The 24,922-nt window shown below is 43.5% G+C and overlaps 1 protein-coding gene across 2 annotated transcripts in view; it reads right to left on the minus strand.

Moving 5' to 3' along the window:
* The window catches only part of PRKCH (protein kinase C eta), a 347,816-nt gene that overhangs the window by 131,262 nt on the left and 191,632 nt on the right, over positions 1–24,922 (minus strand). The window lies entirely within an intron of this gene.

The raw sequence follows: 24,922 nt of genomic DNA on the forward strand, positions 1-24,922 counted from the left end.
TTTCAAAATGAAAGACTGTCTTTCATTTGAATCATGACTTTCTTGTATAGCTGTTTATTTAAGGAGACACAGTCGCTGTTTTTCCTGTTGTGAAAAACAACATATGCCTCTACTCTTGATCCCATGGAACTTACCTGAGAACTCTTTGCCCAAGACTATGTATGTGTAGACTAAAGGTAAAGAAAGTTTTAGAAGGCTGGGCGTGGTGGCTCACGCCTGTAATCTCAGCACTTTGGGAGGCCAAGGCGGGTGGATCACGGGGTCAAGAGATCGAGACCATCCTGGTCAACATGGTAAAACCCCGTCTCTACTAAAAATACAAAAAATTAGCTGGGCATGGTGGTGTGTGCCTGTAATCCCAGCTACTCAGGAGGCTGAGGCAGGAGAATTGCCTGAACCCAGGAGGCGGAGGTTGCGGTGAGCCAAGATCGCATCATTGCACTCCAGCCTGGGTAACAAGAGCGAAACTCCATCTCAAAATAAAAAAAGGTTTTAGAAAGATTAGGGATCATATCTACTTTTTCTATATACATATTGGAAGATGGGAGTAGAAGAATAAAACCTACAAAATGTATATAGCATTATTCTGGCTAGCAGATAGACAAAAATCACATTTCTGCAAATTTTTATACCATCTCTAGCTCAGTAAGATAAACTAAATTTTAATATTTTTAAATTTTAATAAGATAATTCAAATCACATTGTTTCTGCTTCCTCTCTATTTACAATTCCTAGTAAATACGGGTTTTTATTTTATTTTCCTGGCCTCTTCAGAATGAGTCTTGTTAGTTTCATTGTCAAGTTCTTTATTAACTGAAGCAGATGTGATCTTAGCAACTGCTACTGTAACTAGCCAACTACTGCACAGTCCACAGGACAGGCATTCTAGGATTCCCTGAGGCCCTGAAAACAATGGGTGTGACTATTCTCCATTATTTCAAAGTCATGTACTCGGTTATTGTAGAGATTGATTTTTAAAAGAAATTCCTCAAATCCTTCTTTGATTGCAAAGACAAAAAACAGTGGGCAAGCACATGCTCTCTGACAGCATTTATAAACATTTGTTCACCATCTGTCTTTGAGAAACAGGTTGCCTCAGTTCTATAGGTTTCTATTTAAGTTGTTACCCAAAGCTTACAAACTGGTTCCATAATATGAACATAGCAATCCTGATGAAAAGAGTACAAAAATCTGTGCCCTTTCTGGTCTTCCAGTCTACTTTTTCTCAGTTTCATATTTGTATTGAAGAAGAGGGTAGGAGCCAGTTTCACTTGATTTGCAAGGAATGAAACCTTTCATGCTTCCTTCTATTCTCCAGACCAGCAGAAACTCATGTAAAATGGTAGAAGTCTCTAAAACGATTAAGAGATAATTCCCTCTTGCTTTAATTTTGCTTCCTTTAAGAACTTATTTTTAACCTTTGGCCTTGAATGCGGAACACAGGATAATGGTGGAATGTCAACTATGGCATGCAGAATTCTTTAAACCATCTAAGCAAAAAAAGAAAAAACAATAGTTCCTCAAATCTTGCTCCACCTCTCCTCCAGAAAAGGTATTTTAAAGACACAGGGTAAAAGCTAGCCACAGAAAAACAAATTGTTTTTAACTTCTATAGGCAATGACTGAATTTCAGAATCAAACCAGTGGGGAATGCTTTCTGTGACTGACAAACACAGACACGTTTCATTTTCCCAAGACAAGAGCTCCCACTAAAGCACTTTTGGTGTTCAAGGGCCAGGTTAAAGCTTTACTCAGACATAGAAGTAAAGTGGGTCAATTACCAAAAAACCTATCTTGATAAGGGCAGGCCTACAACAAACCACTCCAACCTCAAATCAGACAATAAGCAAGTTTAAGCTATCCTCAGCATCTGGTATAGACTGGTTATAGGGTGAGGACTTAAAGAGGAAAGCCTCTTCACTTTGTAAATCAAAAATAAAATTTTAAGCTCCCCTACTGACTGAATGGACCCCTTCTCAGTGAAGTAGATTAAAAAACAAAAACCTGAAAAACTAGTTAAGGCCATGACGCAAAAAGGGAGTCAGACATGCCTCATTATATCCTCTCCCTTTTGGAGTTTAGACTCAACTGATCAGCATTAACACTAAAATAGAGATCCTAAAACCGACAGAACAGATCCTTATTGTTACGAAGGGTCTGTTCTGTCGGTTTTAGGATCTCTATTTTAGTATTAATTTTCTTGTTTCTTTGTTTTGTTTTGTTTTTGAGACAGCGTCTGACTCCGCCTCCCAGGCTAGAGTGCAGAGCACCTACAACCCTAGCACTTTGGGAGGCTGAGGCAGGTAGATTGCTTGATCCCAGGAGTTTGAGACTAACCTGGGTAACATGGTGAAATCCTGTCTCTACAAAAATACCAACTCAACCTGCCTCTGGTATAGCATCACGTGATATATATATATTTTGTGTGTGTGTGGAGACGAGGTTTCACCATGTTGCTCAGGTTGGTCTCCAATTCCTGGTCTTAAGCAATCCACCTGCCTCAGTATCCCAGAGTGCTAGGATTATAGATGTGAGCCACGACACCTGGCTAGCATCACATAATAGATAAAGAAGGTAACACCTGGGTGCAGTGGCTCATGGGTGTAATTACAGCACTCCGGGAGGCTAAGGCAGGTGGATCACTTGAGCCCAGGAGTTTGAGACTAGCCTGGGTAACATGATAAGATTCTGTCTCTACAAAAATTCGTGGGTAGGCCAGGTGCAGAGGCTCACGCCTGTAATCCCAGCTCTTTGGGAGGCTGAGGTGGGCAGATCACGAGGTGAAGAGATCAAAGCCATCCTGGCCAACATGGTGAAACCCTGTCTCTAGTAAAAATACAAAAATTACTTGGGTGTGGTGGTGTATGCCTATCACAGCTACTTGGAAGGCTGAGAAAGGAGAATCGCTTGAACCTGGAAGGTGGAGGTTACAGTGAGCTGAGATCATGCCACTGCACTCCAGCCTGGTGACAAAGCAAGACTCTGTCTCAAAAAAATAATAATAAAATAAATAAATTAGTGGATATGATGGTACATGCCTGTAGTCCCAGATACTTGGGCAGCTCAGGCAGGAGGATCACCTCACTTAAGCCCAGGAGGTTGAAGCTGCAGTGAGCCGTGATCATGCCACTGCACTCCAGCCTGGGAGACAGAGTGAGACCCTGTCTCAAAAACAAACAAAACAACCAATCAAAATTTGAAGAAAATCAAAATATTTTATCCCAAAATATGTTTATTTGCCATATTCTGAAATGACTCCCACAAAGCCATCTTTTGTGGAGAAAAATTTGCATCTGAAAGAATCTCTATTAACATAACTAGATCTTTCCCCCTCCAGGCCCAATCCTAAAGAGATAACTGTTGAGTCTAGCATCTTTCCTAGGTCTATATAGGAAACTTTTGCCATCTATTGTTTCTAAGGGCTGACACCTCTGAGACTTCATCTACATATTAAGAATCTCAGGCCGGGCGCGGTGGCTCAAGCCTGTAATCCCAGCACTTTGGGAGGCCGAGGCGGGTGGATCACAAGGTCGAGAGATCGAGACCAACCTGGTCAACATGGTGAAACCCCGTCTCTACTAAAAATACAAAAAATTAGCTGGGCATGGTGGCACATGCCTATAATCCCAGCTACTCAGGAGGCTGAGGCAGGAGAATTGCCTGAACCCACGAGGTGGAGGTTGCGGTGAGCCGAGATCGCGCCATTGCACTCCAGCCTGGGTAACAAGAGCGAAACTCCGTCTCAAAAAAAAAAAAAAAAAAAAAAAAAAAAGAATCTCAGTCTCCACAACCCCTTAGCTTAACCCAGACACTCCTTTCTATTAATTCTAAGTCTCCAGATACTAATTTACCTCTTTCAACCAATTGCCAATAAGAAAATCTTTGAATCCACCTATAACTGTAAGCACCCTCCCCCACACAACTCCCCACCCCTTGCTTCAAGTTGTCCTGCCTTTCCAGACCGAACCAATGTATACCTCACGTGTATTGATTGATGTCTTATATCCCTTTGAAATGTATAAAATCAAACTGTAACCCAGGTGTCCCCAAACTTTTTACACAGAGGAGCTAGTTCACTGTCCCTCAGATCATTGGAGGGCCGCCACATACTGTGCTCCTCTCACTGACCACCAATGAAAGAGGTGCCCCTTCCTGAAGTGCGGCGGAGGGCTGAATAAATGGCCTCAGGGGGCCGCATGCGGCCCACGGGCTGTAGTTTGGGGATGCCTGCTGTAACCCAACCACCCTGGGCACATGTTCTTAGAATCTCTTGAGACTGTGCCTTGGGCCATGGTCACTCATATTTGGCTCAGAATAAACCTCTTTAAATATTTTACAGAGTTTGATTCTTTTTGTCGACAACTACTTTCAATGAGTGCACGTATTTCCCCATTATAAACAGTTTCTAATCCACTTTGGTAAACTGCATTCCTGAAGCAGTAAATCATGAGAGACAAAAGAGTTGAATTTCCTCAGACAAAACTTTCCACATTTTCTTGTAGTTGTATGAGAAAATTTCTCTGTCAACACAAGGACAAGGCATTTCACACTATAATTAGAGGTGAAAATTTTTTGAACAGAAACTATTTAAAATAAGCTGTAGCCTTCTAACGTAAAGCTGTATGAATTACAGAAAACTTTCTCCTCCCAGTATTTGTGGCAAATGCTAAACAAAACAGAAGTCTTCACATAAGACCCCTTGGACTTCCCTGGGGCAAAATTACCATCCAAGACTAAAGAGAAATTACACTAGATCAAAGAATTATTAGGAAGTGTTATTTGTGATTAAAACATTCCTACCGAGTTTTGTCCATATTTGTGAAAAAGCTGAGTCTTGCTTCAGCAATGACAAGGTCAACGTGAACTGAAAGCTTTATTCTGGATCATGTTTCTGGTGTCTGTGTTTGGGATTAATAACTAAGAAAATAATTCTGACATTTAAAAATTGTTTTCATTGAAGGTGATGGCAAACACATTGCACAACGGGGAATGTAACAGCTTGGCAGTGTGTGTAGGCCATGGGTAGAAGGAACAAGCAGGGACATGTAAATGTTCCTCTGCATGAAAAAGCCAAATGAAACTGTTCCAGGTTGTACCTTGGACTGTTTCCCACTGACCTGGAAGTCATGTACAGCTGGGGCTCTCCAGAAAGAAGAGAATATAGTTATTGTATTAATCTGTTCTCACACTGCTGGGTAATTTATAAAGAAAAGAGGTTTCATTGATTCACAGTTCCCCATGGCTGGGGAGGCCTCAAGAAACTTACAATCATGGCAGAAGGGGAAACAGGCATGCCTCACATGGCCACAGAAAAGACAGAGAGTGTGTGGGAGAAGTGAAGGGGGAAGAGCCCTTTAAAAAACTATCAGATCTCGTAAAAACTCGCTCACTATCATGAGAACGGCATGAGAAAAACCACCCCCAACCCCATGATCCAATCACCTCTCACCAGGTCTCTACTCAACACTTGGGCATTACAATTCAAGCTGAAATTTGGGTGGGGACGCAAAGCCTAACTATATGATTCCAGCACTAGCCCTTCCTAAATCTCATATCTTTTCACATTTCAAAACCAATCATGCCTTCCCAATAGGCTGCCAAAGTCTTAACTCATTTCAGTGTTAACTCAAAAGTTCACAGTCCAACATCTCATCTGAGACAAGGCAAGTTTCTTCCACCTATAAGCCTGTAAAATCAAAATCAAGTTAGTTCCTTCCAAGATACAATGGTGGTACAGGCATTGGATAAGAACACCCATTCCAAATGGGAGAAATTGGTCAAAACAAAGGGGTTACAGGTTCCATGCAAGTCAAAAGTCCAGTGGGGCAGTCATCAAATCTTAAAGTTCCAAAATGATCTCCTTTGACTCCATGTCTCACACCCAGGTCATGCTGATACAAGGGTTGGGCTCCCACGGCCTTGGGCAGCTCCACCACTGTGGCTCTGCAGGGTATATCCTCTTCCCAGCTGCTTTCACAGGCTGGCATTGAGTGTGACTTTTTCAGGTGCCCGGTACAAGCTTTCAGTTGATCTGCTGGGGTCTGGAGGATGGTGGCCCTCTTCTCACAGCTCCACTAGGCAGTCTTCCAGTGGGGACTCTGTGTGGGGGCTCCAACCCCACATTTTCCCTTTGCACTGTCCTAGCAGAGGTTCTCTATGAGGACTTCACCCTTGCAGCAGACTTCTGCCTGGACATCCAGGTGTTTCCATACATCCTCTGAAATCTAGGTTGAGGCTCCCAAACCTCAATTCTTGACTTCTGTGGACCTGCAGGCCCAACACCACATGGAAACCACCAATGGTTGGGGCTTGCACCCTCTGAAGCAACAGCTGAGCTGACTTTTAAAACATTTACCCATTTTAGCCATGACTGGAGTGGCTGGGAAATAGGGCACCAAATTCTGAGGCTGCACAGAGCAGCAGGGCCCTGGGCCCACCCCTTGAAACCATTTTTCCCTTCCAGGCCTCCAGGCCTGTGATAGGAGGGGCTGCTGCAAAGGTCCTTCACATGCCCTAGGAACATTTTCCCCATTGTCTTGGTGATTAACATTTGGCTCCTCGTTACTTATGCAAATTTCTGCAGCTGGCTTGAATTTCTCTCCCAGAAAATGGGTTTTGCTTTTCTACTGCATTGTCAGGCTGCAAATTTTCCAAACTCCTATGCTCTGCTTCCCTTTTAAAAATAAGTTCCAATTTCAGATCATTTCTCTCAAGTTCAAAGTTCCACAGATCTCTAGTGGGTAACATGCTGCCAGTCTCTTTACTAAAGCATAGCAGGAGTCACCTTTACTCCAGTACCCAAGAAGTTCCTCATGTCCATCTGAAACTATTTCTGCCTGGACTTCATTATCCATATCACTATCAGCATTTGGGTCAAAGCCATTCAACAAGTCTCTAGGGAGTTCCCAGCTTTCCCACAGCTTCCTGTCTTCTTCTGAGTGCTCCAAATGGTTCCAACCTCTGCCTGTTATCCAGCTCTAAAGTTGCTTCCATATTTTTGGAATATGAGAATTCAGTACCTCACTCTATCAGTACCAATTTACAGTATTAGTCTGTTCTCACACTGCTATAAAGACATATTGAAAATGGGTAATTTATAAAGAAAAGAGGTTTAATTGACTCACAGTTCTGCATGGCTAGTGAGGCCTCAGGAAACACAATCATGGCATAAGGGGAAGTAGATGTGTGTTACATGACAGCAGGTGAGAGAGAGAGAGTATGTGGGAGAAGTGAAGGGGGAAGAGTCCCTTATGAAACCATCAGATCAGCATGGGAAAAACTGCCCCCATGATCCAATCACCTCCTATCAAGTCTCTCCCTCAATCCCTGGGGATTACAATTTAAGAAGAGATTTGGGTAGGAACACAAAGCCTAGCCATATCAGTTACTATCTTATATTTAAAAATTCACTACCTTAATTAATAAGGTGAATGGATCTGGGGTTGAGGACAACAGACTTTTACATTGCTGAATGTGTCACACATCCCCAACCGTACTATAGTCTCACCTATCATTTAAGGCCCTCCCAATCCTGAACCAGCACTCGTTTCTAGGTATCAACCATCATTCCCCTACACAAACCAACCTATGTTCCTGTCAAACTGATGCCCTCACCATTCATGCTCCATCTCCTGCCAGGACTCCACTCATATCACTCCTCCCACTTGGAATGACTTCTCATTTTTCTAAAGCCAAACCTCATAACAGTGCTTCCTCATCCAAAGGTACCTGCAGACCACTCCAGCTAATGGCATGCTCTAACTTTCTTACTCAGTCACCGCATTGTTCTATTGCCCTTCTGTGCACAATACTCCAGGTAACCTTCATGATCTGTTACAGCCATTCAACTGCCTATGTCTTTTTGCCTTTTACCCTCAAGTAGACCAAAAATGTCTTGGAGATCAGAGCTAGATTTTACAGTTTTGTATCCTCCATGGTCTGTCATAATGAGTGTCCGATATCCAGCCTATTAGTGTATCTTTGCAGATTATACTGATGTGCTACCGAAAATTATAAAATGCAAGTTAAAGATCTTTTGTCCCCATTTCTGAGTGTCTAGAATACTGTGGTTCAGTGGGACTGCCTGCTTCTCAAAGGCCACTGCAACATAGCAACTGTGGTGTAGGAGTGATGCTGTGAGAGGTCCTGGCCTCAGAATCAACTATGAACTTTAACTTAGGCTCCAACACATCTTCACATATATATGTGGGCAACATGATTCATTCAATCAAATATGGCATAGCAAATTTATACCAGGCACTCTCAAGAAAGATGGATATTTGAATGACAGGATCAAAGGAAATAAAGAAAATAAAATAAATAAAAATAAAAGAAATACAGACATACGCGTCAATGAGATAAAGTATGTGGGTATGTGTGTGCATGCCTGCATGCACACACACATCATGTATAAACCAGGCCCTCAATAAGATTAGTCTGCTGCAATGCTTCTGCTTGTTAAAAAAAAAAAAAGGCGGGGGGATGCCTAGACTCTCCCAAAACAAATAAGAATATCTGGGGCGGGACCCAAGAATCCACACTTTTAAACCCTGAGAACCAGTGGTCTAGGAGGAAGGATACATAACCAGGCAGTTAAAATACAAAAGCTATTGTTGCTTTATCTCCAGTATGCATGTCCAGAGTGCTGTGGGACTGAGGGAACCCGATGGGGTGCCTGGGGAATCTGGAGCACATGCAGAGACAGTGATGCCTGAATGGAACCTAAAGCTTAAGCAGCAGAATTCTAGAGGGAGAATGAGGGAAACTGATATATTTTAGAAAGGTGCTTTGCAGTAATTTGCACCCTGTTATACTCCTACTTAAAAAGCATTTAATTGGCCAGGCACTGTGAGTGACTCACGCCTATAATCACAGCACTTTGGAAGGCCAGGGCAGAAAGAGAGGATCACTTGAGGTCAGGAGTTTGAGGCCAGCCTGGGCAACATAGAGAGACCCTATCTTTAAAAAAAAAAAACAAAAAATAAAAACAAAAAAAAAACAAAACAAAAAACAGAAAGTTTAGCTAGGCATGGTAATACGGGCCGATAGCCCCAGCTACTCATGAAGTTGGGGTTGGAGGATCACTTGAGCCCAGGAGTTCCAGGTTGCAGTGAGCCACAATTGTGTCACTGCACTCCAGCCTGGGTGACAGAGTGAGATCCTGTCTCAAAAAAACAAAAAACAAAAGCACTGAATGGCTGCCTTCAGGCCTTAGGGCAAAGTCCTTAAAACTATACACCTGCATCTGGCACTACCCACTACCAAGACCTTATCACTCATCCATGCCTATCTAACCAGGGGTCCACACCTGCCCTAATCTCTTTCTTCTGCTCCTCTCCTAACTCTCCCATCCACCTCCCACTAAAATGACTTACTTAGGAGTTGCCTTATCAGAGAAGCCTCCCCAGTCCCTTCAAGTAAAAGCTAGGTGCCCTCCTTACAGCTCCCCTAGCACCAAGACTAAAGCTCTTATCACATAGCATCACCTCTGTCTGCTTAGACCAGGGGGTTAGGGAATGTTACCAGTGCCTAGCATGTAAGTAACAGTGAATGACTAAATGGGTGAATTGGTGTTTCCATAAATTAGTAAGGAGAAGTAGAAAACAGCTTCCCACATTCAGGTATCTACAAGTAGGAAATTATTGCTAGAACTACAATGAATACGAAGGTCCAATAGGAGATGCGATTTAAAAAACAGGTCAATACCAGCCCAGGATGGGAAGGAGGAGTATAGGCCTTCACAGATCATAGGAAGGCACTGAAAAGTTTTCCTACACGGCTGCGATATTATCAGATTCCATAAATTCTTTCAAGATAAGGCCAAGAGAGAGCCTAGGTCACAAGGCTGACTTGTGATGATTATGCAAGGACACGCACGTAAGAGCAATTTGTACAATATAAAAGGTATCTATGCATGTAGGAATATTTTCTGCAGCTCCTAGCTATGAAGTCCATTCTACTTTATAGTGTTTAGTTTTCACAGCCCTATGAACATTGCCTGAAACTGGCTGAATATATTGACAACAAATGGTGGCAAAAGTGCAGAGAACTCAGGAGATACAGTCACTTAAAAGGGAACCATGGGGGACGAAAAGCATCCTGGGAACTCCACTCTTCTTGCAAAATCAACCAATTATATACCTGGGGTCACTGATGAAAGCACTACTAGATAATGGCTACTATAAAGTAATATTAGCAGTGGTAACCTGTGTTGAGGCTGTTTTCAGTTCAATGCTCTGTGCACTTATCGAATAGCAATAATTCACACCAGAGATTTACATAAATCAAACTAATTTCAAATCTTTAGCAAGGGTTTGTTTTATTCTTATAGCCCATCTAGGGCCAGAGTGGGCGGGAAGCTTCAGGTCCCTTACCCAAGTTCCTGAGCAAGCTACCCACTCATCTAGCCCATGGCAGTGGCTCTGGGTAAGAGGAGGGTGACAGAGGGATATTGCAACTGATGCTTAGCCTCTTCTAGGAATTCTAAGTAAACCTCTACAGGACTCCTGAAACATTTCTCGAAGTGAGTTTCTTAGAAGGGCTGGAGATCTGCAGATAGATCAAATGAGTTGTGCTTACTCAATTTGTTTCCAAGGATAACTGTAGCGGTTGTGTGATCTTTTGGGAAAATAAAACACGGATGTATGTGCCCCGAGATCTTCACAAGCAGCCAAACAAACAAAACATGGAGAGAGTCCTTTAGCTAGACACAAGCTACCCACTGATTCACACTGCACTTGAGCAGCTGAATGAGTTAGGATGAGTCTGTTAGGGAGACAGACTGAAGCTGAGACCCGCTGGCAGCAAATTCCCTCCCTGAGCCAGCACGTCTCCCCGCAGGTGAGGGTGACTCACGTAGTGGTATTGTTCTTGTTTATACTGATGCCTACATAAAGGAGGCACATTTTCTGTGGTACAGGCTCCAACAACACTTTCATCATCCTAAGTTAGGGACGAAAAAGTAGGAGTAGCATGCGCTAAGCTCCCAGCATCCTCCACACAACCAATGCTCAGAGTGGCCCTGGGCTTCTGAAAGGAGAAGAGCAGACATAGACACGTGTATACACACACACACACACACACACACACACACACACACGTACAGAGGCACACATGACCCACTTAATACAAAGGGCAGAAGGACAGAAATCCACCTTGAAACAACCATGGTCCAAGCTCCAACCAGCCAGTCTGGTTGAAAGAGGCTTCAGGTGCTGGCCCACTCACCATGGAATGCCCATGAGCAGGGCCAGTGCCTCTGAGTCCCACGGAAGCTGAGTGTTTTTGTGCAGTGAGGGTGACTGCATCACTGGGCTGTGAGTCACAGGCTTTCAGCTGGCATCTCTGGCAAAACAGGGCAAACTGTGGTAGCCAAACCCCCAACACATAAGGAGTAAGGCGGATACCACCCGCAGACTCTTTTCCCTTATGCTACATATCCAAGTATACAATGTAAGGAGGAGATACATAGACAGAAATGTTTAGTGTACATGTGGGTTCAAAGTACTCATGGATTTGTCTAATTTTATCTCTTTTCCTTTTCTATAACAAGTTCTCTATGTCCCAGGTTTTAAAAATGACAACTTATCCCTCTACGATAGTGGATCTATGTAGCCCAGAACACCCCACCAGGTCTCAAACACTGCCAGTCAGGGACCCTTAGCAGAGTTCTGAAGAAGAAACTTAATCCACTGCCAAAACATGGGTTCTTTCATTTTTAAAAGTCTGTTTTTGGCCGGGCACAGTGGTGCATGCCTATAATCCCAGCACTTTGGGAAGCCAAGGCAGGCAGATTATCTGAACTCGGGAGATTGCAACCAGCCTGAGCACCATGGTGAAAACCTATCTCTGCCAAAATACAAAAAATTAGCTGGGTGTGGCGGCGTGCACCTGTAGTCCCAGCTACTCGGGAGGCTAAGGCAGGAGAATTGCTTGAATCAAGGAGGTGGAGGTTGCAGTGAGCTGAGATCGTGCCACTGCACTCCAGCCTGGGTGACAGAGAGAGACTCTGTCTCAAAAAATAAACATTAAAAAAACACACACATAAAAGAGAAGAAAAGTCTGTTTTCTAGACTGTATTGCATTGATTCTCAACTGGAGGTGATCTTGTTCCCCAGTGGACATTTTGCAATGTCTGGAGACATTTTTGTTGTCACATCTAGAGGGTGTGGGGTGCTGCTTATGTCATCTAGAGAGTAGAAGCCAGGGATGCTGCTAAACATCTTACAATACACACAACAGCTTCCACAATAAAAATTCTCTGGCCCAAATTACCAAGCATGCCAGGGCTGAGAAACCCTTCAGTATTTGAATTCTGTAGGAGATTTCATTTGGGAAAGAAAGCATTTTGTTGCTTAAAAATAAGTGAAAACTTCTGCTCTAGGACACCTGCCTGGACCCAAACTACTCAACAAAGTGATACCCTTTTGTGCTGTGCTTCAAAGTCCTAAAATAGCATAGATTTTTCATAGGAGACATTTGCTTTCAAATTCCTATAATAGTCTTTGGGAGAACAACTAGCTGCCCTCAAGTGCGAAGACTCTGTCTTCATTTCTATTAAACACGGGGAGGGAATCAAGGGCTCTGTCACCACCTAGCAGGACATAACGGCAGGCAAGCCTCCTACTGAGCGGGTGTAGGATCTAAATAACTTCAACCCGAGGGGAAAATCAGATGGAGGCAGAGTGTTTCTCTTGATAGGAAGCCACGGGTGTTGGCTTCAGAGAGATCAGCTCGCCATCAGTCAGGCAAAGAGCCAGAAGTTAAATATATTGCTTCTTTTAGGAAGGAAAGTGAACAATGGCTTCTTCATTTGAAACCACAATGGGAATTTAGGAAGGAGCAGAATATAATTCCCAGGATGGAAAATGGCCCAGGCTTCAGAATTAACATCCTTGCTCTCATGGGACAGACTATGAGAGGTTTTTCAATGACTCTCAGGAACTACCTATTTACTAATTCCAATGCAAAGCCCAGAGTCCAACTGGCACTTTTTGATGCTGAGGGATCAGGGGAATGAAAACGGCTGGCCAATCTATCACAAAGGTCTTCCACTACTCTGAGGTTCTCTGAGACACTTCTCAGCAAAAGAAACCAGCACCCACCCCATGCTTAGGCTAACGTTTCCAGGTATACAGACAGAGCCACATGATACATCTCTCTAAGACTGCTTCATCTTCCATCCCCATTCTCCATCCAGAGGTCGCCAGGCCTTCTTCCTGGAGACTCTCAAGCTCTTCTGTATATTCATCATTACATGTCATGCTAAAATTTATTTTGATGATCGTTTTCCTCTCCAGACTCTGAGTTTATTGAAAATAGGAATTCTGTGACATTCACCTCCTTATCACCAGGACACAGGCTAGAGCCCGGTCCAAGAGGGACTTAATACTGAAGGAATGAGCTTGACTTGTTGGATGCAAAACATGCTTCAGAGTACAGTCTAATATGGTTTTGGTAAAACTCTATAAACAAGTACACTTACATCGTACGTGCAGTTTGCAGTATGTGAATGTAAGTGCAGAACTCACTTTAGTAAACACAGCCACAGAACAGGATAGACCTGTGCCGATGTAGGATCTTTCTCCAGGAACTATTCTATACGTAAAACAATTGCAGGGTGGAGAAATTCAATAAACAGCTGGCCTTTGAGGTGACAAAAGACACACTCTCCCTTTTCAAGTTTAATCAGTGGGTCAGATGACCTGGCCTCTACCCTTCCAGCAGAGAAATAACCCTCGTGTGGCTTCCTCATCAGTCCCTGAAAACATCCACCAAAAAAATCCTCATACAAAAATGCTCTGCGAACACAAACACTTTCAACCTAGATGTTTTCATTTAGACTCTTAAGTCTTGTAAGATAGAGATTCATTCACACTACAGGCTCTTCTTTCTTTGTTTAAAGGAACCGTCTATTGGGACCATTACCAAGCTGTGAGTCTAGGACTTCAAGGACAGAGGGAGGACTCCTCAGAAGGCACCACAAATCTACACTGCACCAAGCACTGTCTTCAACTGATAAAGAAGTCTAACATATCCACAAGTGCTGATACAGTTTCATAAATTAAAAATAAGCCCAATAAAGGCTTCACCATTTACCAATTTTTGTTATTCAGTATATGACTAGTCAAAAGAGACCCAAAGTCTAACACTTATGTGAGGCTCTGGGAAACTTAGCAGTGGCTTTCATAATCAAAAGGGTTAGAAACCACTAAGCCAGGCCATTTAAAGAGCAGCCTCTGCTGTGCTGCAGTAACAGCCCTAGAAATCAGGCGCTTTCAGGTAGACCGATAATGCGGATTCAAAAAAGAGGGAAAGTCATGGTGGCTCTATTTGGTAAAGCAGTCGAGTCCAGACAACAGCAAGGAAGCCGTTTCAAAAACATCTATCCTTAAGGAGCAGTCTCACCTCTGGAAAGAATGGCGTCACATTCTGTGATTAATAAAGGGACTTTAAAACCCCATCCTATACTGGACCCCAACCCCTCCTTTTCAAGTATGGAGGATACTGAAAAAGGGATGAAGAGAGGAAGACAGAATTTCAGGGACCCTATGTATAGCCCTTATAAATATCATCTCAATCTAGGTCCCCTTTCATTTTTTTGTGTGTTGAAATGATGTTGGGTGGCAATTTTCCTGTTGTCCCAGAATTTTTGCTGAGGACAAAGGCACAAAGTACCCCACAGTCTAAGTTCTGAGAGCTTCTTCCCATCAGGGCTTCCTGGAGACAGGACACTAAGCCCTTCCACTACTCTGGACCACTTCCTGAAAGTCAGAATAAGTCTGAGAAAGGAAGTCGGTGTTGGCCTTAGAGGGCATGCAGTGTTTTGGCTGACAGACCATTCCCTCCCCAACAGAAAGCTAAGGGCAGGAGGCTCCAATGGATTTCACCACAATGTGAGTTTACTTACTATCACTCTTGGGGGAGGGGGAAAGGGAGAGGAGAGAGAAGCAGGGGAGGGGAGAGGAAAGAGAGAGGAGGGAGAGCTGAGAAGCGGTTAGCAGGTGTTGTATCTCAGGACAAGGCCTCGTCATCTTCTTCATGTCCAGCAGCTGAGCCAAGCTGGGAGCTATATGCCAAGGAGATCTCAACTGAGTTTGAGACTAAGTTTTCAACACAAACAAGATCCAATCTTAAATACTAAAAAGAGATTGTTTTAAAACTGAAGGTGAGTAACCTAAGCACCCCTTTTGGAAGAATAAACAAACAACATGTGATCTATACTAACGATGGAATATTATTCAGCCATAAAAAGGGAAGAAATTGACTAGGTGGTGGCTCACACCTGTAATCCCAGCACTTTGGGAAGCAGAGGCTGGTGGATCACTTGAGCCCAGGAGTTCAAGACTAGCCTGGGCAAATAGTGAAATTGGTCTCTATAAAAAATATAAAAATTAGTTGGGCATGGTGGTGCATGCTGTAGTCCCAGCTACTCAGGAAGCTGGATGGGAGGATGGATTGAGTCTGGTGGGGTGGGGCGTGGGGCAGAGGTTACAGTGAGCCAAGATCATGCCACTGCACCAGTCAGGGTGACAATGATACCTTGTCTCAAAAAAAAAAAAAAAAAAAAAGGAAGAAAAAAGAGGCAGGGACAGGGAATTTTTACACATGCTACAGTATAGATGAAGCTTGAAGACATTATGCAAAGTAAAACAGGACAATCACAAAAGGATATATACTGTATGATTCCACTTATAGGAGATACTTAGAGTAGCCAAATCTATAGAGAAAGAAAGCAGAATGGTGGTTGCCAAGGGCTGGAGGAAGGGTGAATGGAGAATTAGTATTCAGTGGGTATAGAGTTTCAGTTGTGCAATATGAAAAGAATTCTGGAGATGGATGGGGGTGGTGGTTTTACAACAATGTGAGTGTACCTAATACCACTGGAATATACACTTACAAATGGTTAAGAAGGTAAATTTTTATGTTACGTGTATTTTTTCACAACTTGTTGTTGTTGTTGTTGTTGTTGGAGACAGAGTCTCACTCTGTCACCAAGCTGGAGTGCAGTGGCATGATCTCGGCTCACGCAACCTCCAACTCCCTGGTTCAAGCGATGCTCCTGCCTCAGCCTCCCAAATAGCTGGGATTACAGGTTTGAGCCACGGTGCCCAGCCCACAAGTTTTTAAAAAACTGAAGGTGGCAGGAAAGTTGTGGAACCAGATGAATATGGCATTAAGGGATCCACTACCCAAAGGGAAAGGAAGATTCCACATAGTATTGCTGTCAAAAATTCCTGTAAACATTCCCACACACAAGTCGTCATTACATTGATTACATATCTTCATCCTTCAATGGCTAACCCTCTTCCTCACTCTCCTCAGGAAATGGAAGTGGGGGTGAAACCTCTTCCACACATACCCCCTCTGAAGTGATCGCTTCATGTCACAGTTGCTGTGGGTGGTGGGGGTGTAGGCGGACCCTCTGCAGCTCTTGTTAAAATGGGAAATGACAGGAACTTCTTCTCTTTGCCTCACTTTATACTCTCACATATCACCACGTTGGGGATGGAGAGGTACAGAGGTACACAATAGCACACGCCCTTCAAATTGCTTTTAAGTCAGTAGAAAAGACAAAATGTGTAGGTGGGGAAAATGTATGAGTTCATGCTTTGGTGTTCAGAAGAAGGCAATGACAGAAATGGAGTGAAGAGTGCTGATATGGGAGGAAAATGATGACTGGGGTCTGAGCCAAAGGATTTTGAAAGATAGCAGGGACCCACAGCTCACAGGAAAAATGGAGCTGGAAGGTAACCACAGACAGTGTCCCTGCAGATGAAAGCCCCTATGAGGATGGGTGCCCACTTCTAAGATATTGGAGAACAGAAGCCCATGAAGGAAACAGAAGAAAGACAAAGGGATAGAAGCAGAATCAGAGCAGCATGGTGCTTGGCAGAAGGGGATGCTTTTATTCACTATATTCAACATTTCATATTCAAGAGTGTGGGGAGAGAAGATGCATGTTTGCTAACTGAAAGATTAAATGGGACACGGTGGCTCACACCTATAATCCCAGCACTTTGGGAGGCCGAGGTGGGCAGATCAGGAAGTCAGGAGTTCAAGACTAGCCTGGCCAGCATTGTGAAACCTCATCTCTACTAAATACACAAAAAATTAGCCAGACATGGTGCCGCACACCTGTAGTTCCAGCTACTTGGGAGACCGAGGCAAGAGAACTGCTTGAACCTGGCAGGCAGAGGTGGCAGTGAGCTAAGGTCACGTCACTGTACTCCAGGCTGGGTGACAAGCGAGACTCCGCCTCAAAAAAAAAAAAAAAAAAAAAAAAAGATTAAATGAAGCCCAAGCTGGGCACAGTAGCTCATGCCTATAATCTCAGCACTTCAAGAGGCCAAGGTGGGCCGATCACTCGATCAGGAGTTTGAGAACAGCCTGACCATCTGGTGAAACCTCGTTTCTACTAAAAATACAAAAATTAGCTGGGCGTGGGGTGGGCACCTGTAATACCAGCTACTCAGGAGGCTGAGGCAGGAAGTTGCTTGAACCTGGGAGGCAGAGGCTGCAATGAGCCAAAGTCGTGCCACTGCACTCCAGCCTGGGCAACAGAGTAAAACTCCAACTTAAAAAAAAAAAAAAAAAAAAAAAAACCTAAACTAAATGAAGCCCGTTGGGAGTGTTCAGCACATGACTGGACAGAGGAAGCTGGAACTCAGGCAAGAGATCTGGGCTGCAGATACAGATGGAGGGGGCAGAGTGAAATCCCTGACTGAAACAGACCACCAGAGATGTGAGTGGGGACAGCAGCAGGCTGAAGATGGATCCCCAAGGATACAGACCACAGAGAGTGGTAGAGAAGACCAAAGATATGAGAAAGGAAGAGTCAGGGAGCAACGGGATGACCCGCAGAATTCAGAGATGTAAAAGTCAAAAAGTGTGGGCTCTGAGGTGGAAGAGTGATGAACACTGTCAAATATAACATCCAGTAAGATGGGGGCTAGAAACTGCTTACTGGATTTGGTAATATAGATGCCCTGAGTGACCTTATCAAGCTCTACTTGAGCAGAACAGTGGTGAGGGAAGCCAGAGAGCTTAAGCAGCGGCTGGAGGAGAAAACAGAAGGGAATGAAGGGAAGAATTATTATGTAGGCTGTACGCTAACACATCTGAACGACAAAGAGGAGATGAATTAGAAAGTACACAGGGGAATGCTGAAAAGATTTTTAGGAGGAGGCATGGCCATGTTTACAGATCAGAAAAAGAAAAGGATAGAGAAGAAAATGGAGAAGTTAAAGAACGGGAAGCAGAGTTTGTGAGGAAGCACAGACCTTTAGCAAAATCAAGGACAATTATTCTCTGGAACAGAGGCTAAGGACTGAGGATGGGTGGGAATGCAGATAAAGTCAGAAGCAGGGTGTAGTTGAGGGAAGTCACACTTGATGCAATTTTCCTGATCAAGTAGAATCTAAGCCACCTGCTTAGAATAAAGGCCCAGGGTACACGGTGGGGAGCTTGAAAAGAATGAAGGTTGAGTCATCACTGAAGGGAATGGGAGAAGGAGCTGGGGGTGTTGAGGACCACCATTCAGAATAGAGGCCACGGGTTTGTAGCTGTTGTTTGAGGCCTCCAAAGGGAGAACATGAAATAGAACCAAAAGCAGCAGCATGGTCACAAAAAAGACTGCAGAGAAAGGAGACGTACATTTTGTAATTAGGAAGTGTCTGGGCAAGAGAGAAGCAGGCGCTGAGTAGAAAGCTGGTGAGATGCAGATACAGAACGTTTGTCAAGAAAGTTGGCTGTAAACGGGGGAAACACGATGGTGGCTGAGGATACTACAATCAGGTGAAGAATCTTTTTCTTTCTAAATCACCACAGGAGAAGCAACCAAAGGAGAGCAAGGGACTGAACAAAGTGTGGTCAGACCAGGTAAATGAACATGCAAGACTGTGTTAAGAGGCCAGAGGAGGATGGATCCACCCAGGAAAAGGTGCAGCTTCTGTAGGAAGAGAGGTTCCCTGGCAGCCAGGAGAAAGGAAGAAAAGAGATGGCCACACTGAGGGACAGCAGGCACATAAAGATGGCAGATCTTGCAGGATTTTCTCAGCAGAGTAAGAGAAACAGAATGTGAGTGGGAAAAAAGTGGGAAGGGGCTTTCATGTGTAAAAGTTTTGGAATTGCTGAGAAACCAACACAAGAAGCATGCTTCAATTTTTGCCAAATAGCTGCTTAATACCAAGAATTTATATGCCATGGGTCCAGCAGCACCATCCAATCATCTGTGAGATGATTGCTCAGGTCAGGCACTGGCACAGCAGGCATGAAGGAATAATAAAGGGTCAAGTGACCCCTGTGCATCACTGAGTTAGCACTGCAGGGATGACCCCACAGTCTGGGCTAGAGACAGCACTGAGTAGATAAGGAGGAGCTTATGGTTCAGATAAATTAGCAGAGGTCGGGTTCAAGTCATATGGGTTTGGTTGAAGTAACATAAAGATGGAGTCATAGAAAAGCAACCCATGTTTGAGATCCAATTTGGGTCTTTTTTGTTTGTTCTATTTTCATTTTTCTACTTGTCTTTTTAAAAATTTTTAATTTTTAAGTTTAACTTTAACATATGGAATATATATATATATATATATATATATATATATATATATATATATATAACTGTTTAAATGTCCTTATCTGCTAATTGTAACATCTGTGTTAGTTCTGGGTCTGTTTTGATTGATTTGCTTTCATTATGGGTTGTATTTTCTTGCTTCTTTGTATGTCCGGTAATTTTTGGTCAGATGCCAGACGTTGTGATTTTTTCCTATTGACAGTTTTGTTTTTCTATAAAATCAGCTTTGATCTGGGACACAGTTAACTATTACTTAGAAATAGTTCGACCCTATTTGTTCAGATCTTGCTTTTTAGATTTGTTAGGTAGACTAGAACTATGCTCAGTTGGGCTAGTTATTCCTGACTAGGATGTGCAAGGCCCTTCTATGTACTCTACCCCACGCTCCATGACTCTTGAAGTTTTCCAGTCTGGTTGGTAGGCAGAAGCATCATTCCTGGCCCTATGTGAACACCAGAAACAGTTATCTTTGCTCCTTTTGAATGGTTCTTTCCCCAGACTCAGGCAGCTTCTTTACACTGATCAGTTATCAGTTGACTACTCAAAGTTGGGATAACTTTGTAAATCTCCAGGGTTACCTCTTGTGCACCTGCCTCTTCTCTGGTACTGTATCCCATGATCCTTAGTGGCCTTAGTCTCTCTGGACTCTCAGATCCATGCCCTCAAATCAGGGAGTCTGTTGGGTTCCACATGCTTCCCTTTTCCTGTACTATGGCTTGAAAACTCTTTTAAGGCAGTTTGAAAAGCCTCATAGGTCTCACCTAACTTGTTTCCTATCTCTCAGGAATCACTGGCCTTTGTTGTCTGATGTATCTAGTGTCTTACAAATCATTGTTTTATTTATTTTGTCCACATATTTTTTTCATGTGGGAAGATAAATCTGATACTTGTTTCAGCATCTTGGCCAAAAATAAAGTCTCCCTATAGGTTTTAAACTGAAAAATCCAATAACTATCCCATGAGTTTAAGGCCTAATAAATACATGTGTGGCTGACTGGAACAAGGGCCTTAAGTGTTAACTGCCTGCCCTGTCCATTGTTTTATGTGAAGAGTTACTCTACATCCTGCCATAATCATCCATTGACACCATTCCTATCTTGAACACTGAGGAGGACAAGGGACATGAACCAAAGATTCATGTAAAGGATGGGCATGAAGGTGGTGGCCTCTGAGGTGGCTCAAACCTTTGCATGGTGAAGATACCCTCTGTTGCATGGGATGGTCTCTTGGAAGTCACTGGGGCTCAGTCCTTGCTGAGTTCTGATGCACTTCCCTAGAGGCCCACTGGATACCTAGGCTTGGAAGTCCTGACATCCAAATGACTGAAGGCCTAAAGAAAATATAGCATCCATGATATTTCATATTTTCTGTTCCTTTGCAATTATCCTCATTTTCAAAACTCATCTGTGCACAGCTTTTCCTGGCAGGCTTCACGAGCCCAAAGGATACAGCCATTCACATGGTTTGGAATTAGCCAGGCACATTGGTCAGTGTTGATGATGCAAGATCAGAACAGTAAGAAATGTGACCACCCAAGGGACCTGGTGGTGATAGCTATGTTTATGTGTAGCTACCACAACAGGGATAGAGGGCAGGTGCATTGGCTACAGGTGATGCTTATCTTTGAAATTTGAAGAAAAGGGAAGCTCTGGGAGAGGGGAAAGAACATCCAATAATATGCTGGTGACTGCAGGAGTAATTTAGCCATACCAGTGCTCTCTGCCTCACTCCGTGGGCCATAACTGGTGCTGGAAGCAAGAAGCAAATATGTAGTTACATTCACCAGGATCACCCCCAATTCCCCTAGAATCTAGGGCCTAGAGAAAAAGAGCCTTTAACAGGATGAAACCTGTCAGACTACCCAGAAGCAGCTAAGCCTAGCATCAGCCCATTGGATTTACATTACCCTACAGGCAGGCCGCATGGAGCAGAGTAAAAAGATTAACCCAAATCCACTCATGTTTATCAACTGTTTGCCAACACATGCTCCCACTTCACATGCAACAAAATTGTAATTTCACCTTCAAACCGCACAAGAGATATTTTAATTAATAATCAAAAACTGAATTTAAAATGATTTAACATAGCAGCATTTTTAAGAGCGGGGTAGTGGTGAGGTCCTAACTGAAACAACCTAACAAGCAAACAAAACCTCCTCACAGACTCAAGAGATGCCATCTGGCCATTCAAAGACAACAAGCCTGTGAAATTAAAATCATAAAAGTCAACACACACTCTAACTTATAATTGAGAAGATAATCTAATAAATTTAAGGCAAATATCTGGGGAAAAGGTCAAATGCTGTAAAAGCACAAAGGCCAAATGCCATAAAAATACATGGTGAACCAACTCCATTTATTAGCGAATAAATAACAAAATAAACAACTACAGCCACTCCAAATTGATAGGCAGCACTTGATCAGGTCATCAGGCTAGTGGCCAAACCTAACAAGCTCCTAGTAACAGGAGGAAAAGGCAGACAACAGGGGCTAATGCAGCCTGACAATGTACAATGCTGGTCCTGGCACTTACCATTCAATCTCTAGAGATAAGAAATGAATAACAAGTAGCATATACAATCTGCTTTTAAAACATTCCTTTTTCCTAGGACCTAGAAACACCTTATAAATATTAACTCATTCTTTTCTTTTTTAGACAGGGTCTCACTGTAACTCAAGCTGGAGCACAGTGGCACAATTATGGCTCACTGCAGCCTCTAAACTCTGGTCTCAAGCAATCCTCCTGCCTCTCAAGTAACAGGGAATACAGGCGCATACCACCATGCCTAGATTTTGTGTGTGTGTGTGTCTGTGTGTGTGCGCACGGTGGGGTAGAGATGCTGGCATCTCACTACGTTGCCCAGGGTGGTCTTGAACTCCTGAGTACAAGCAATCCTCCTGCCTTGGCCTCCCAACCTATTGGGATTACAGGTCTGAGCCACTACAACTCATTTATCTTAACAGAACTACAGGGAGAAGGTTCTCATTGCATTTCTATATTTGTACTAAAAGAATCACCCAGAGTAGGGGATGGGTTTCAAACATACCCTAAAAAGCAATTCCTTGGGCCTATGGCTGGGTCATGCTACACGGGAGAGTAGCACCCCCGATTCCTTTTCTGTTATCTACCAGCATTCCCATGGAGTACTCGCGGCAGTGAACATGCCCATGAACAGGGCTGTCTACGCCCACATTGCCAGGAGAGGCAATGTGGTGGCATCCATTAGCTGGTCCCTGAAGCAGTGGCTTGGGAAAAGGTATGACACTGGCTCTGGTGGGCAGATTAAGAAATCAGACAACATATTTCCTGTGGCCCAGTGAGCAGGAAACTGGCAAAGCAGCACAGAGCACACCTTCCCGACCCGGCCCTGGAATCCTCTTATCCACAGCTTTACAGACAATAGCTCCTACCAAAAACACCTAGAAACACAGACCAGTATGTACATGACACCCTCCTAGAATATGACTTCTATCCCATGATGTTGAATAGCTGTCTAAGATTTGAAGCAATGGCTGAGAAAGGGGGCTTCTGTAATCACATTTTACCAGTGTCTTTTAGATGATTCACTACCAAGTACACGGAAGTAACTGGGGCACTGATTCCCTTCCAAAGTGGGCGGAAACATAGTTTACATCAAATCCTAACACACAGGGAACATAGTTTCCCTATGTATGAAACATGGATGATTCACCACCAAGTACGTGGAAGTAAATGGGGCACGGATTTCCTTCCCAAGCAGGTGCGAACATAGTTTGCATCAGATCCTAATACAACACTTTGTGGGTGTGTGCTTGTGTGCATAAGCTCATGTAACCTTCACAGCAACTCTGAGAGTAGGTATCATTAGCCCCTTGTTTTACACATAAGGCAACCATTGCTTAAGGTCATGCAGCTAGGAAGAACAGGCTGCAGAACCAGGTCCGTCGGATCCAAAGCTGATGATCTTCGCCCACCCACCCCACTATCTCCAGCACAGCTAGAGATCCTTAATAGCAATTCCCAGGAAATTTTAACTGTAAGGATTAACATTGACACAAGAAGTTAACTTTTTGGGGGCATTCAGGGAACTGTAGGCATCGCTAAAAGTAAACCTATTATCTGAAAGCAGGCTAAACTTCTGATCCAAACAAATTGAAAAAAAAAAAATGAAGAGATTTCTTTCCCCACCATGCCCCCAAAAACTCCCAAAACAGTGAGACCCTATACTACCCAATACCCAGAGTGGGAGTGCTGCTGAATAGGATGAGATGCTGAACAGTTCAAGAGAGGCGCCTTTACAGTATTCCATGAAGGGAACGTATTTTCAGTTTTGACTCCAGTAAAGAAGTGATCCTTCTCACTAAATCATGTTTCAAAGTCCCCCCAAGGCCACTGCACACTGCCCAATAAATATATAGGACAAATGCTCAGATTCAGGATTGCAAACTGAGGCCAGAGAAGGAGGCATAGAGGTGTGAAGTCGGGAAATTCAGACAACAGGGGATGTAGGGCACTGGAGAACCCTGCCCCATCTAAGGAGTTCAAGTTAGAAAACCTCAACGCATTCTTCTATGCTGCACACAAAGCAAAACTGGTCTACAGGCTGATTTCAGCCCACGGGTAGTCTGAAGTCCCTGGTTAGAGAAAGACAGAGGCACAGACAAACAAACACAGCCAGCATGCAGTCAGTATTCTGCAGATCAGGCAAAAGGCTCCATAAAGTCTGTACTTAAGTGTCACCTTCAAGCATTCACAGAGGTGAAGACCAAGAACGTAGGAATTAAATATCTCAAATGAGGATGTGTAACACCCGAGGAAGCGGCATGGAAAAGATGTGACAGCTCCCAGACACATGTGAGCAGGGCCCTGAAGCTGTTCCTTCCACACCCTGGCTGAGTGTCCCCACCAGGTCCTCAACAGGAGGAGAGGCTGGAAGGGAACATCAGAGCCTTACGGAATTGTCATTCCTTAATATGTTTAACAAAATCAACATGGTTTCCTCCCAGAGTTAAGCTTCCGTTTTGTCAATGGATTCTTTCTGAAGTCCTAGGTTAGAACCCCTCCAAGCGTTGTTATGGTCTCCTGTGCCTGGGTGGATCCCAAGGAGCCATTAGATAAGATGGTGGTATCAGACATGCATTCCTGCCTTTAGAATGGTAGGGTATTTGGACTTATATATGAGTTACTATCCCTTTCATAATAAATACATTATTCATTTTACAGAGACACCTGAACTCATCATCTGAGAATTAGCTACTAAAATCCCCATAATACTAAGATTTAGATAGGTAAACTAAATGGTCAGAGCATCAGAATAGTCTCTGATGAACAGAATAACCACTTTTAAATCACTCCCTTCGCTAACAT

This window comes from Saimiri boliviensis, chromosome 2, assembly GCF_048565385.1.
Source record: "Saimiri boliviensis isolate mSaiBol1 chromosome 2, mSaiBol1.pri, whole genome shotgun sequence".
Taxonomy (NCBI): Eukaryota; Metazoa; Chordata; class Mammalia; order Primates; family Cebidae; genus Saimiri; species Saimiri boliviensis.